The sequence below is a fragment of the Poecilia reticulata genome, chromosome 6, assembly GCF_904066995.2.
Source record: "Poecilia reticulata chromosome 6, P_reticulata-male-v2, whole genome shotgun sequence".
Taxonomy (NCBI): domain Eukaryota; kingdom Metazoa; phylum Chordata; class Actinopteri; order Cyprinodontiformes; family Poeciliidae; genus Poecilia; species Poecilia reticulata.
Window position 1 is genome coordinate 32,222,373 of NC_088835.1, and position 12,850 is coordinate 32,235,222.

At 50.7% G+C, this 12,850-nt stretch overlaps 1 protein-coding gene across 1 annotated transcript in view; it reads left to right on the forward strand.

Moving 5' to 3' along the window:
- ccnd2a (cyclin D2, a) overlaps positions 1 to 12,850 on the forward strand; it is a 99,751-nt gene that overhangs the window by 26,462 nt on the left and 60,439 nt on the right. The window contains exon 2 of the mRNA XM_081608417.1: positions 11,042 to 11,343. The gene's annotated coding sequence lies outside the window, so the exon portion shown is untranslated. The remainder of the gene's footprint in view (positions 1 to 11,041; positions 11,344 to 12,850) is intronic.

Genomic DNA, 12,850 nt, shown 5'->3' on the forward strand with positions numbered 1-12,850 from the left:
ACGGTACCCAAAGAGCTGCTGCAGCCTGAAAGTCCCGTTTTAGCCTAGCAGGGTTAGCACGGCTGACTAGCATTAGCCTAAGAATTGATGCTAAGCGTTAAACTGCGTTTGACGGCAGCCTGGTGGCTGATAAAGCTTCAGACTGCAGGCAGGACGGCTAACGGCTGATGAAGATGCAGGTTCTCTTTGTTCCGTGAGCTTTTTAAATGTTTCACAAATATCTGGCTTCCATTTTTGTTCATTGTCTTTTTTACAGACGATGAATTCAGAAAACCCCAGTTTGACTTTTGGTTTCATTGCAGCAGGTGAAAGTGAATTACTGTATATTTAAACTTACAATAGTTACATTTTGTATTGTGGAGGTTTAATCTGATGGTGAAAACTATTTTCTGAAAGAGCGTTGGAGGCGTTTTTACCATCGTGACCCTGTGAGGAGCAGCCAGAGGAACTGCAGTCCCTGTTCTGTCTGTTTGTCTCGGTTTCAGGTTTAAACTGTTGAATCAAACGGGAACATTTAGGGGAAGTCCGTTTGCTCACTGCCAGTCCTGACTTATGAAAACCAACTCATCTGTTTCACCTGTCTTTCCCCTTTTGAAGAGTGCAGTAGACCATAGTTAGACTCATTCGTCTCATAATTAGAATGAAATAGGGAGTCATGGAGGCTCCTTGGTACTGTGGGCCCAGTCAGGCCCGTGAAAGCAGGTCAGTCCTGAACTCAGACTCAGTTCACAGACGACATGTTCTGTGGATCCAGAACATTAAAGCAGTTGATTGGTGTGTTTAGTGATCTCCTGATTGGTTATGAAGACACTCAGTTGTTGAGTTGGGAAGAGAAATCACCACCTGGTCAGACTCTCAGGCTGTCAGGCTGTCAGGCTCTCAGACTCTCAGACTCTCAGACTCTCAGGCTGTCAGGCTCTCAGGCTGTCAGGCTGTCAGGCTCTCAGGTTGTCAGGCTGTCAGGCTGTCAGGCTGTCAGGCTCTCAGGCTCTCAGGCTCTCAGACTCTCAGGCTGTCAGGCTGTCAGGCTCTCAGACTCTCAGGCTGTCAGGCTCTCAGGCTCTCAGGCTGTCAGGCTGTCAGGCTGTCAGGTTGTCAGGCTGTCAGGCTGTCAGGCTGTCAGGCTGTCAGGCTGTCAGGCTCTCAGGCTCTCAGACTCTCAGGCTGTCAGACTCTCAGGCTGTCAGACTCTCAGGCTGTCAGGCTGTCAGGCTCTCAGACTCTCAGGCTGTCAGACTCTCAGGCTGTCAGGCTCTCAGGCTCTCAGGCTGTCAGGCTCTCAGGCTGTCAGGCTCTCAGGCTCTCAGGCTCTCAGGCTCTCAGGCTGTCAGGCTCTCAGGCTGTCAGGCTCTCAGGCTCTCAGACTCTCAGGCTGTCAGGCTCTCAGGCTGTCAGGCTCTCAGGCTCTCAGGCTCTCAGGCTCTCAGGCTCTCAGGCTGTCAGGCTCTCAGGCTGTCAGGCTGTCAGGCTGTCAGGCTCTCAGGCTCTCAGGCTCTCAGGCTGTCAGGCTGTCAGGCTCTCAGGCTGTCAGGCTGTCAGGTTCTCAGGATCTCAGGCTGTCAGGCTCTCAGGCTGTCAGGCTGTCAGGCTCTCAGGCTCTCAGGCTGTCAGGCTCTCAGGCTGTCAGGCTCTCAGGCTGTCAGGCTCTCAGGCTGTCAGGCTCTCAGGCTCTCAGGCTGTCAGGCTCTCAGGCTGTCAGGCTGTCAGGCTCTCAGGCTCTCAGGCTCTCAGGCTGTCAGGCTCTCAGGTTGTCAGGCTCTCAGGCTCTCAGGTTGTCAGGCTGTCAGGCTCTCAGGCTCTCAGGTTGTCAGGCTCTCAGGTTGTCAGGCTCTCAGGCTCTCAGGTTGTCAGGCTGTCAGGTTGTCAGGCTGTCAGGTTGTCAGGCTCTCAGGCTCTCAGGCTGTCAGGCTGTCAGGCTCTCAGGCTGTCAGGTTGTCAGGCTGTCAGGCTGTCAGGCTCTCAGGCTGTCAGGTTGTCAGGCTGTCAGGGTGTCAGGTTGTCAGGCTGTCAGGCTGTCAGGTTGTCAGGCTCTCAGGCTGTCAGGTTGTCAGGCTGTCAGGCTGTCAGGCTGTCAGGTTGTCAGGCTGTCAGGCTGTCAGGCTGTCAGGCTGTCAGGCTGTCAGGCTCTCAGGCTGTCAGGTTGTCAGGCTGTCAGGCTGTCAGGTTGTCAGGCTCTCAGGCTGTCAGGTTGTCAGGCTGTCAGGCTGTCAGGCTGTCAGGCTCTCAGGCTGTCAGGCTGTCAGGCTGTCAGGTTGTCAGGCTCTCAGGCTGTCAGGTTGTCAGGCTGTCAGGCTGTCAGGTTGTCAGGCTCTCAGGCTGTCAGGCTGTCAGGCTGTCAGGCTGTCAGGCTGTCAGGCTGTCAGGCTGTCAGGTTGTCAGGCTCTCAGGCTGTCAGGTTGTCAGGCTGTCAGGCTGTCAGGTTGTCAGGCTCTCAGGCTGTCAGGTTGTCAGGCTGTCAGGCTGTCAGGCTGTCAGGCTCTCAGGCTGTCAGGCTGTCAGGTTGTCAGGCTGTCAGGTTGTCAGGTTGTCAGGTTGTCAGGCTGTCAGGCTCTCAGGCTGTCAGGTTGTCAGGCTGTCAGGCTGTCAGGTTGTCAGGCTCTCAGGCTGTCAGGTTGTCAGGCTGTCAGGCTGTCAGGTTGTCAGGCTGTCAGGCTGTCAGGCTGTCAGGCTGTCAGGCTGTCAGGCTCTCAGGCTCTCAGGCTGTCAGGCTGTCAGGCTGTCAGGTTGTCAGGCTGTCAGGTTGTCAGGCTGTCAGGCTCTCAGGCTCTCAGGCTGTCAGGCTGTCAGGCTCTCAGGCTGTCAGGTTGTCAGGCTGTCAGGCTGTCAGGTTGTCAGGCTGTCAGGCTGTCAGGTTGTCAGGCTGTCAGGCTGTCAGGCTGTCAGGCTCTCAGGCTGTCAGGCTGTCAGGCTGTCAGGCTGTCAGGCTCTCAGACTCTCAGGCTGTTTCTCATTTTATATTTGCATTATTAGTCATAACTTGACCTGGAAACAAACCTAACAGTCATTTGCAGTGCAGATAAAACATGAATACATTTGAATAAAAGTTTGGTTTGACTGTTTTTAAGACGACTGGACAGTTTTTGGAGTTTATAACGACCGACAGTCAGTCGCCCATCAGTTCTGTGATCTGAGGCGTTTTCTGGAGGGAAGAGCAGAAAATGGACTTTTTGTTGATTCAACATTTATTCAACGTAATGAACCGATCATTCGTGACACATTTAGATTTTTCAGCACGTTTCATGTATCGCGTTTTAAACGTGAGCCATGTGTTTAATCCTTCTGTAAAATTAGAACATGCGTGTAACAACGTTCCCTCCATTCAGCAGCCGCTCGCTGAATGGAGGGTTTATGGGTCAGATGACACACAAACTGCTGGTGTCTATGTGTGCAGAGGGAAACGGGGTTAGAAAGATCAGAAGCCTCATCAGTCTGCTGTCATTCACTCAGCTCCTCTTTTACTGGGAACGTCACGCTAACGGGGCGCTGCCTCCGTTCTGGATCTCTGCAGAAGCATCGCTCTGGAGTCCAGAACCAATCCTCAGATGAAACCACGTAATTACATTCACCCTTTTTCACAAACTGACGTGAAACCAAACAGAACTCTTTCTGTTTCAGGTCAGGTCCTATTTGCTTCATTTCCTTTACAATCAAGTATTGTGTGGAATTGTCCTTTAAGCTGCACAGCTGGAGAAAGAAACTCGTGGTGCTGCTGGGATTTGGACCCGTTTCTCCTGACAGAACCAGCTGAGCCGGCTCAGGTTCTCCTCCTGGACTCCTGGAGCCCAGTTTAATCCCAGTCTGAGCCCAGTTTAATCCCAGTCTGAGCCCAGTTTAATCCCAGTCTGAGCCCAATTTAAGCCCAGTCTGAACGCAGTTTAAACCCAGTCTGAACCCAGTTTAATCCCAGTCTGAGCCCAGTCTGAACCTAGTCTGAGCCCAGTTTAATCCCAGTCTGAACCCAGTTTAATCCCAGTCTGAGCCCAGTTTAATCCCAGTCTGAGCCCAGTTTAATCCCAGTCTGAGCCCAGTTTAATCCCAGTCTGAGCCCAGTTTAATCCCAGTCTGAGCCCAGTCTGAACCTAGTCTGAGCCCAGTTTAATCCCAGTCTGAACCCAGTTTAATCCCAGTCTGAGCCCAGTTTAATCCCAGTCTTAGCCCAGTTTAATCCTAGTCTGAACCCAGTTTGATTCCAGTTTAATCCCAGTTTGATTCCAGTCTGAATGCAGTTTAATCCTAGTCTGAGCCCAGTTTAATCCCAGTTTAATCCCAGTCTGAACCCAGTTTGATTCCAGTTTAATCCCAGTTTAATCCCAGTCTGAGCCCAGTTTAATCCCAGTCTGAGCCCAGTCTGAACCTAGTCTGAGCCCAGTTTAATCCCAGTCTGAACCCAGTTTAATCCCAGTCTGAGCCCAGTTTAATCCCAGTCTTAGCCCAGTTTAATCCTAGTCTGAACCCAGTTTGATTCCAGTTTAATCCCAGTTTGATTCCAGTCTGAACGCAGTTTAATCCTAGTCTGAGCCCAGTTTAATCCCAGTCTTAGCCCAGTTTAATCCCAGTCTGAGCCCAGTTTAATCCCAGTCTTAGCCCAGTTTAATCCCAGTCTGAGCCCAGTTTAATCCCAGTCTTAGCCCAGTTTAATCCCAGTCTGAGCCCAGTTTAATCCCAGTCTTAGCCCAGTTTAATCCCAGTCTTAGCCCAGTTTAATCCTAGTCTGAACCCAGTTTGATTCCAGTTTAATCCCAGTTTGATTCCAGTCTGAACGCAGTTTAATCCTAGTCTGAGCCCAGTTTAATCCCAGTTTAATCCCAGTCTGAGCCCAGCTGGCTCCACTGCAGCATCTCCGTTCATCAGAAGTTGAGTTTGGCGTTTGGAGCGGCTGAATCCTCGTCGTTCTGTAAAAACGCTCCGACGCCTCGATGGGTCGGCGCCGCCTCCTCTGATGATTAGCGCATGATCCATGGAATTGGGCCTCTGTCTCTTTAAGAAGCTCCGCCTTCACCATGTCATCATCGCCATGATGCTTAAATCACAATGTCTGGGGTCTGCTGCTTTAAAGCTACCCAATGGTGACCCCAGAGGTCAGGGGTCATGACATTTCCTGCCTCAGGGGTCAGAGGTCGTCAGGGTGCTTCCTGCCCCAGGGGTCAGAGGTCGTCAGGGTGTAGCTGTGAGCTGGTTGCTGATGCATGTGTGGGGTCAGTGGGGCGGTGATGAAGGACGGCCTCCTCTTCCCAGTTGCTGCTGCTCAGCCGTCCATCACACTGGGGGGGGTCGGGGTCGGCCCCCGCCCTGCGCCGCTGCCCCCTCAGACCCGATGCTCTTAAAGACGATGCTGGGAAAGAAGCCTTACCCTTTGACCCCCGGCCATTCTCCTGTCCAAACTCTGAAGCCAAACGGGCAGTTTGGGAGCAGGTTGGTGAGTTCCACCTCTAGTGTGTGCGTGTGTGTGTGTGTGTGTGTGTGTGTGTGTGTGTGTGTGTGTGTGTGTGTGTGGTGTGTGTGTGTGTCTGTGTGTAGGTGTGTGTGTGTGGTGTGTGTGTGTGTGTGTGTGTGTGTGTGTGTGTGTGTGTGTGTGTGTGTGTGTGTGTGTGTGTGTGTGTGTGTGTGTGTGTGTGTGTGTGTGTGTGTGTGTGTCGGCCTGTTTACAGGTCCGTCCCCTCCAGCGCCCTGAAGCTCACGATGCTTCTGTAAAAACTACAAGCAGCTCGTTAGATCAAAGCTGTGCAGTGAGGCTGTGGTATAGTCAAAGTTTTGTTACATAAATACATTTTTGCTCTCTAACATTTTGGTTCTAATGCTTCTTACCATCAGCAAACATCATTTCCTTCCCAGCCTCACAGAGACGAGTCGCTTCTGGCCTCAGAACCAGCAGTAAAGCTGCTAGCTTTAGCATCTGTTCATGCTAACCGATACAGCTAGCTTGCGTAAACCAGAGCCTGCCGCGGAGTCGCCCTCGGCAACACGCAGCAGAAACTCCCAAAGTCCAGACTCTGACCCCGATCCAGACTGTCCAGCCGTTGGTTTGAATGATCCAAGGAAATAATCCAGATTATAGACGTTCAGCGACGCCCAGAATGAAGCTGGTGTGGTGATGACATAACTAACAACAGCATAAAGGATATTTAACTTCAGTTTGATCAAACGTCTCAACATGACTCCCGTTTTAGCTTCTGTTTTTAAGTGAAGGAAGCAGAAAATCCCAGATTCTCCCACTGATGTGACTAAACTTCTTTACTTTACTATAAATTCTAGTTTTTAAGTTTTTGTCTTGAACTCATGAGCTCATCCATCGCCGCAGACAGAATCCGTCATTTTTAAGCTGAAAACCCAGAACACAAAGGTTGTTGTTGTTGTTCAGAGAAGGAAACGATCATAATAACTAATAGAGTTTATTTAGCATTTCTCAGAGCAGGTTCATGTTTCCTGCTAGTTTGATCCTTTCAGACCTGATCTGGGCGTCTGGCAGCAGTCGACCCTCTGCAGCTGATTGGATTAGCCGCTCGGCCCTCCAGTCTCAGCAGGAACCTGAGAAATGAAGTTGGAGAGGATGCTGAGCGGGCAGCTGGGTGGCGATGAGCGGCGCCTCATTAGGTTTGTCTTCTGCTGCTTCAGACGTCTGGAACCTTCCCAGCGCTGCGTCCAGCAGCCTGTAACCACCAGGTGGTCCTGCTGCGTCTGTCACCAAACACAACAGCTGACTGGTTTAGCTGGGATGCAAAGGAAGCAGTTTGATCTCGTAGATGGATGAACTGATCTGAAATGTTTTCCATAGCAGAAACTTTTGGCTCCTCCCCCCAGGGGACGTTCGGCCTAATCCCTCACCTTTGTGATGTAAAACTGGGAAAATGGTTTTCCAAAAGGGAACCCTGCTCCACTTATCCTTTCAGGAATTTGTTTCCTCAGAATCTTTTCTACTTCGGACCTGAAGTCTCTATTTGAATCACAAATGTTGGCAGCTTTTGGTCAGTTCTGGAGCCGTGGAGCCTGGTGACAATGACTTTGACCCGGGCGGCTGCAGGGGGTCAGCTGCAGGGGGTCAGCTGCAGGGGGGCGGCTGCAGGGGGGCGGCTGCAGGGGGTCGGCTGCAGGGGGTCTGCTGCAGGGGGTCTGCTGCAGGGGGTCTGCTGCAGGGGGTCGGCTGCAGGGGGTCTGCTGCAGGGGGTCGGCTGCAGGGGGTCGGCTGCAGGGGGGCGGCTGCAGGGGGCGGCTGCGGGGGGGCGGCTGCGGGGGGGCGGCTGCAGGGGGTTGGCTGCGGGGGGCGGCTGCAGGGGGCGGCTGGGGGGGGGCGGCTGCAGGGGGTCGGCTGCAGGGGGTCTGCTGCAGGGGGTCGGCTGCAGGGGGGCGGCTGCAGGGGGTCGGCTGCAGGGGGTCGGCTGCAGGGGGGCGGCTGCAGGGGGTCGCCCCACTGGTCTCTGCTGCCGCAGGGCCGCTCTCTGCGGAACGTCTCCAGGATCGGCTCCAGAAACGCGGTGGGTCGGTTTCCACACCGCCTGGTTCTGACTGAGCAGAGATCAGGCCAAATCATCCTGCCGCCACTGAGCATGCTCAGTGGAATCCTCCGTTATGAACACTTGAGATGAACGAATGAGCTGAGAGGGAAACACTCCATGAAGCAAGTAGTCACAAAGTTATCATCTTTAGTCCATTAGTGGTGAAGTTCTGGTCAGACTCGGGTTCTGCTGTGGTTTCAGCCATTTTAAATTTTCAGGTTTTCACATTGAAAAATGTTTATGATTTTTTAGCACCTGTTTGAGCTGATGCTTATGTTTCCAATGTCATATTTCATCCATCCTGAACTCTGGTTTGGTTTCAATGTGAACGCCAAGCGGACCAGAGACCGCTCCAAAAGCAGGAGGTGGACTACAGCGCAGGGCATTCTGGGTAAATACAGCCAAAGCTAACGTGCTAGCCTAGCGCTAGCAGCAGAAATGGCTCCTGGTCTTTAGCCTAAAGAGAAATCCTCCAGCCGCTAAAATCCTCCATCTTGTTTCCATCTGGTGAAGAAGGAAGTTGCTCTCAGCGTCTTCAGAGGTTTTGGTGTCGTTTCCTTCAGTGGTTCTTGGTGCAGCGCCCCCACAGGCCAGGAGGGGAACAGGTTGGTTTGATTCAGAGCAGCTGGAGGAGGAGCAGATGTTCTGGGTCCAGTAGAACCGGGTCGACCGGACCACCAGGAGTTAAACCATCAGCAGGGAGCTAGAATGTGTTCTTAGAGGAGAAACCGCCGGTTCCCGCCACGTTTCCATCACAGTTCTCCTCCCAACCGTCCAGGTTTGGGCCGACGAGGAGGATGTTTCATCACTTAATGCTTCATGTTGGTGTCTGTGCTTTGTTTAGACACCGGAGTAGAGTCATTTAGATGGGAGAATGCTGTTCTGACTGGGATCGGTTCTGACCCGGCCCAGTTCTGACCCAGGTAGGGTGAAGGAGGGACGGCAACATGTCAGTTAGGGTGAGGTTTCCTGCCTCATTGAGCTCAGGATCTGTTTGCTGTTCATTTTCTGCTTTCAGAACCAAAAGTTTCTCATTAGAACAGAAACATGTTGGTGTAACGTTTTCATTTGGAGGCTTTGGGTCTGTTGAGCCGATCCAAACGGGTAGATCCTGGATCCTCCAGCCAAACTGATGCTGGTTGTCCTGTTAGCTTGCTGGCGTGGGCGGTTAGGCAGAGCTAACTGTTAGCTTGCTAGCATGGGCGGTTAGGCAGAGCTAACTGTTAGCTTGCTAGTGTGGGCGGTTAGGCAGAGCTAACTGTTAGCTTGCTAGCGTGGGCGGTGAGGTAGAGCTAACTGTTAGCTTGCTAGCATGGGCGGTTAGGCAGAGCTAACTGTTAGCTTGCTAGCATGGGCGGCAGTGGTGGGAAGTAACGAAGTACAAGTACTTCGTTACTGTACTTAAGTACAGTTTTCGTGTATCTGTACTTTACTTAAGTAGATTTAATAATGGGGACTTTCTACTTTTACTCCACTACATTTTACAGTAAGTATCTGTACTTTTTACTTCACTACATTTCTACAAAACTCTCGCGTTACTCGTTACATCCAAGTCGCGTTGCTCTTTTCTTCCGTTAAAATGTGAAGTTCAGGGACTTAAGGTGGCGCCGTAAAATTCGAGCAATAACGTGACTTAGTGTCTGTTGTCACCCATCGCCTCCACCTTTACTCGCACGCGGAGCTCCAGACATGCGCAGTGGTTTCCTCTGAGCGGGAGGAGATGTTTGTCTATAATATAATAGCTGCATAAATTGATATGACGACATGTAAAATCAGCAGCTTCGCTTTCACAGACGGTGGGACTTCGTCCAACTTTTAGCGTCACTTGGAAGGAAAGCTTAAAGAAAGGTAAGATCTGTGCTAGCAAAGCTAGCTGTACTGAGACACATGTTGCATCTGATGAAAAAAAGTTGTCACTCATGCGCTGAATTATTGTGTGGAGGTTTTGACTGAGGTGTCGCAGATATGGGACAACGCTGGTACCAAAGTCTGCAATATAGTGATATGACATTCAGGAACGATCCGATTCTTCTGGACGGATCTTTATTAAGTCCTAAGGACTGAAGCCTCACTGAGAGCCGTTCTTTGTTCTTGTGTACACTGCGGTAGCTATATATATATATATATATATATATATATATATATATATAGACATTCATTTAATCGCTGAATAAGTAAAAGTTGAACGTTGGACAGTGTTCATAGTTGAACGTTATTTACCGTTAATTGCGATGTTTCAGTTGTGGTTTCTGACATATGCAATATGGGCAACCACCCAGGGCGTTATTTTTCTAGGAATAGCAGGAGACCTCTGCGGATTGTAGCACAGCGATGAAAGCAAAACAGAATGAAGTGAGTTTTAATTGATACTGGTTAAATATATTTCAGCTCTAAGTATTTAATATCTAGGTGTTTTTATGGGAATGTGGATCTTTCAGATCAATCTGAAAACCAATTTTGATAGGTAAACTTAATGTTATTGTGTCATTTAGCGTGGGGCGCTGGTCTTGGTCTTGGGTTCGGTGGTCTTGACTACAACTCTGCTACGTGGCTCCTTGGTTGCATGTCCTCCACCCCGCCCGCACCTTCTTTACATCCCCTTTCAGTTAGATTTCTTTCTAAATAAATGTGACTAATGAAGTTCATGCTATGTTAGGACAGGAGACAAAATGTTTCCATCCCTGAAATTATGATTCATAGAATCACATATCTAAGTCTAAACTGTTACAGAGAATAAACACAATAAGAACATGTTTAATCTGTGGTAGTGTTAATTAAAATGGCACATTTCTGATGTATTAAAATTAAATACGATCGGCACACTTAATGATATTAGCGATTAGGTAATGCATTCAGCGAGTACTTTTACTTTTAATACTTAAGTATTTTTAAAAGCCAGGACTTTTTTACTTTTACTTAAGTAAAATGTTAATGTGGTACTTTGACTTTTACTTAAGTACATTTTTGACTGTGTATTTGTACTTTTACTTAAGTACATTTTTTGAGTACTTTCTCCACCACTGATGGGCGGTTAGGCAGAGCTAACTGTTAGCTTGCTAGTGTGGGCGGTTAGGCAGAGCTAACTGTTAGCTTGCTAGCGTGGGTGGTGAGGTAGAGCTAACTGTTAGCTTGCTAGCGTGGGCGGTGAGGTAGAGCTAACTGTTAGCTTGCTAGTGTGGGCGGTTAGGCAGAGCTAACTGTTAGCTTGCTAGCGTGGGTGGTGAGGTAGAGCTAACTGTTAGCTTGCTAGTGTGGGCGGTTAGGCAGAGCTAACTGTTAGCTTGCTAGCGTGGGTGGTGAGGTAGAGCTAACTGTTAGCTTGCTAGTGTGGGCGGTTAGGCAGAGCTAACTGTTAGCTTGCTCTTCAAATCTCCTCAACATTGGTTACTTGGCTAGAATTGGATGGTTGATCCGCCGTCAGTTGTCGTTTTCAACCAAAAATCAGCCATTCTGACTATAACTCAGCGTTGAATTGCCTTCGCCTGCTATCTAGTAATAACTGATTCTCTGATTCTGCCTCTATTCTAATCTGATCTCTGTGTTTCTTTCAGCAACTGAAACATCTGGATTTTAAGGTTTGGCGCCATCAGAAATCAGCTCTGAGAAAAGAAGAGAGATGCGACAGAAAGAAGCAGCAGCAGCAGGGCGCCAGAGTCCTGGATGTGTTTCTGGGTCACCTGACCCCACAGCGGACCTGAGGTCAGCCGGGAGAACACCTGAGGTCAGCCGGGAGGTCACCTGAGGTCAGCCGGGAGAACACCTGAGGTCAGCCGGGAGAACACCTGAGGTCAGCCGGGAGATCACCTGAGGTCAGCCGGGAGGTCACCTGAGGTCAGCCGGGAGATCACCTGAGGTCAGACAGGTGACTGTTTGATGAGCTGCGATTGGCTGAACAGCTGCAGGAGGAGTTTACCAACTCGGTAGAGCTTTGGCCATTCGCTGGGCTGAGTTCTGCTGGGCTCGGTTCTGCTGGGTTCTGCTGGGCTCGGTTCTGCTGGGTTCTGCTGGGCTCGGTTCTGCTGGGTTCTGCTGGGCTCGGTTCTGCTGGGCTCGGCTGGTTCTCCACACAGACAGAACAAACTGACCACGGTGAAAAAACTCTTAGAAAACTTTATGAGAGGAAACATGTCGACATGAGTCACATCCAGAAATGTCTCAGTGAGAAGCTAAGAAGCTAATTAGCTTCAGCCGTCCAGCCTGACCTTGTCCTCCAGGGGTCAGACGCCTGACCTTGTCCTCCAGGGGTCAGACGCGTGACCTTGTCCTCCAGGGGTCAAACTCGTGACCTTGTCCTCCAGGGACGTGTGACCTTGTCCTCCAGGGGTCAGACCTTGTCCTGTGGTCCATCACTGGTCCATCAGGTCTTGACCAGCGTTAATGTTGTGATGAGAGATGCTGATTGGCTCCTGGTGCCGCAGTAATCATGATGTCATAGATGAACCTGAACTGCTCCCTCTGGACGGGACCAGCGGCGCCGCAGGAAGCGCTCAGCGCGTGGAAAACACGCCGCACGCGTCAGCACGCCGACAGGAAGCCGACAGGAAGCCGGGAGCCATGAAGCTGCGACCCGACCCGACCCGGCAGAACAAACCGCTTTTAGCTGCTGCAGCTTTAAATAAACCGTCATAAAACATGAGGCACAAATGGTCCCGTGTCACTTCCTGTCCCCTCAGGGTGGGAGAGAGACAACGTCCTGCAGTGGACAGAGCAGCTGATGTGATAAATGATCTATAATATCAATAATCTATATCTAGTTCTGGATAAATCACCATCTCAGCTCCAGTTGAGCCGGTTACTCTGAGGTCCTTCTGCCAGAACCGGCCGACCCGGTAATGGTTCTGACCCGAGGCTCGTAACGAAGCCGCCGCCTGCTGGACTGAAACGGCTCCAGATCAGCGGAGCTGGTTGGGAAAGTCTTTCTTCGCCCCCGGAGCCTAAAGTCCAGCCTTTGACTAGACCACTCCTAAACCTAGCTTATGTTCTTAATGAGGTCGGCTTTCTGCAGAGACTGAACTTCTTCAGGGTCCGTTTCTGCTCAGTCTGAGGCCAGGTTCTGGTCTTACTGGTGACCTCTGACCTGAGCTGAGCCAGATGTGGTTCTGGTTCTTCTGGACCTCCTGGATTAGTCGTGGTTCTGGTGGGTCGGCCTCCTGGAAGGTTCTGGTCGCGCTCCGGGTCAGGATTGATTTGGTTCTGGTCTCTGTGGGAAATGTTTTGTAATGTAATCTCTGCTCCGTCGGCTAGTGGAGCTGCTGTCAGTCAGTTTCCATGGCAACAGGAAGCGCGTAAAGGAGCATGCGAGTCGATTAGAGTTCTTCTTCTTCTGTTCTGAGTTCTCTTCTTCTGCTGCGCCGCTCGGC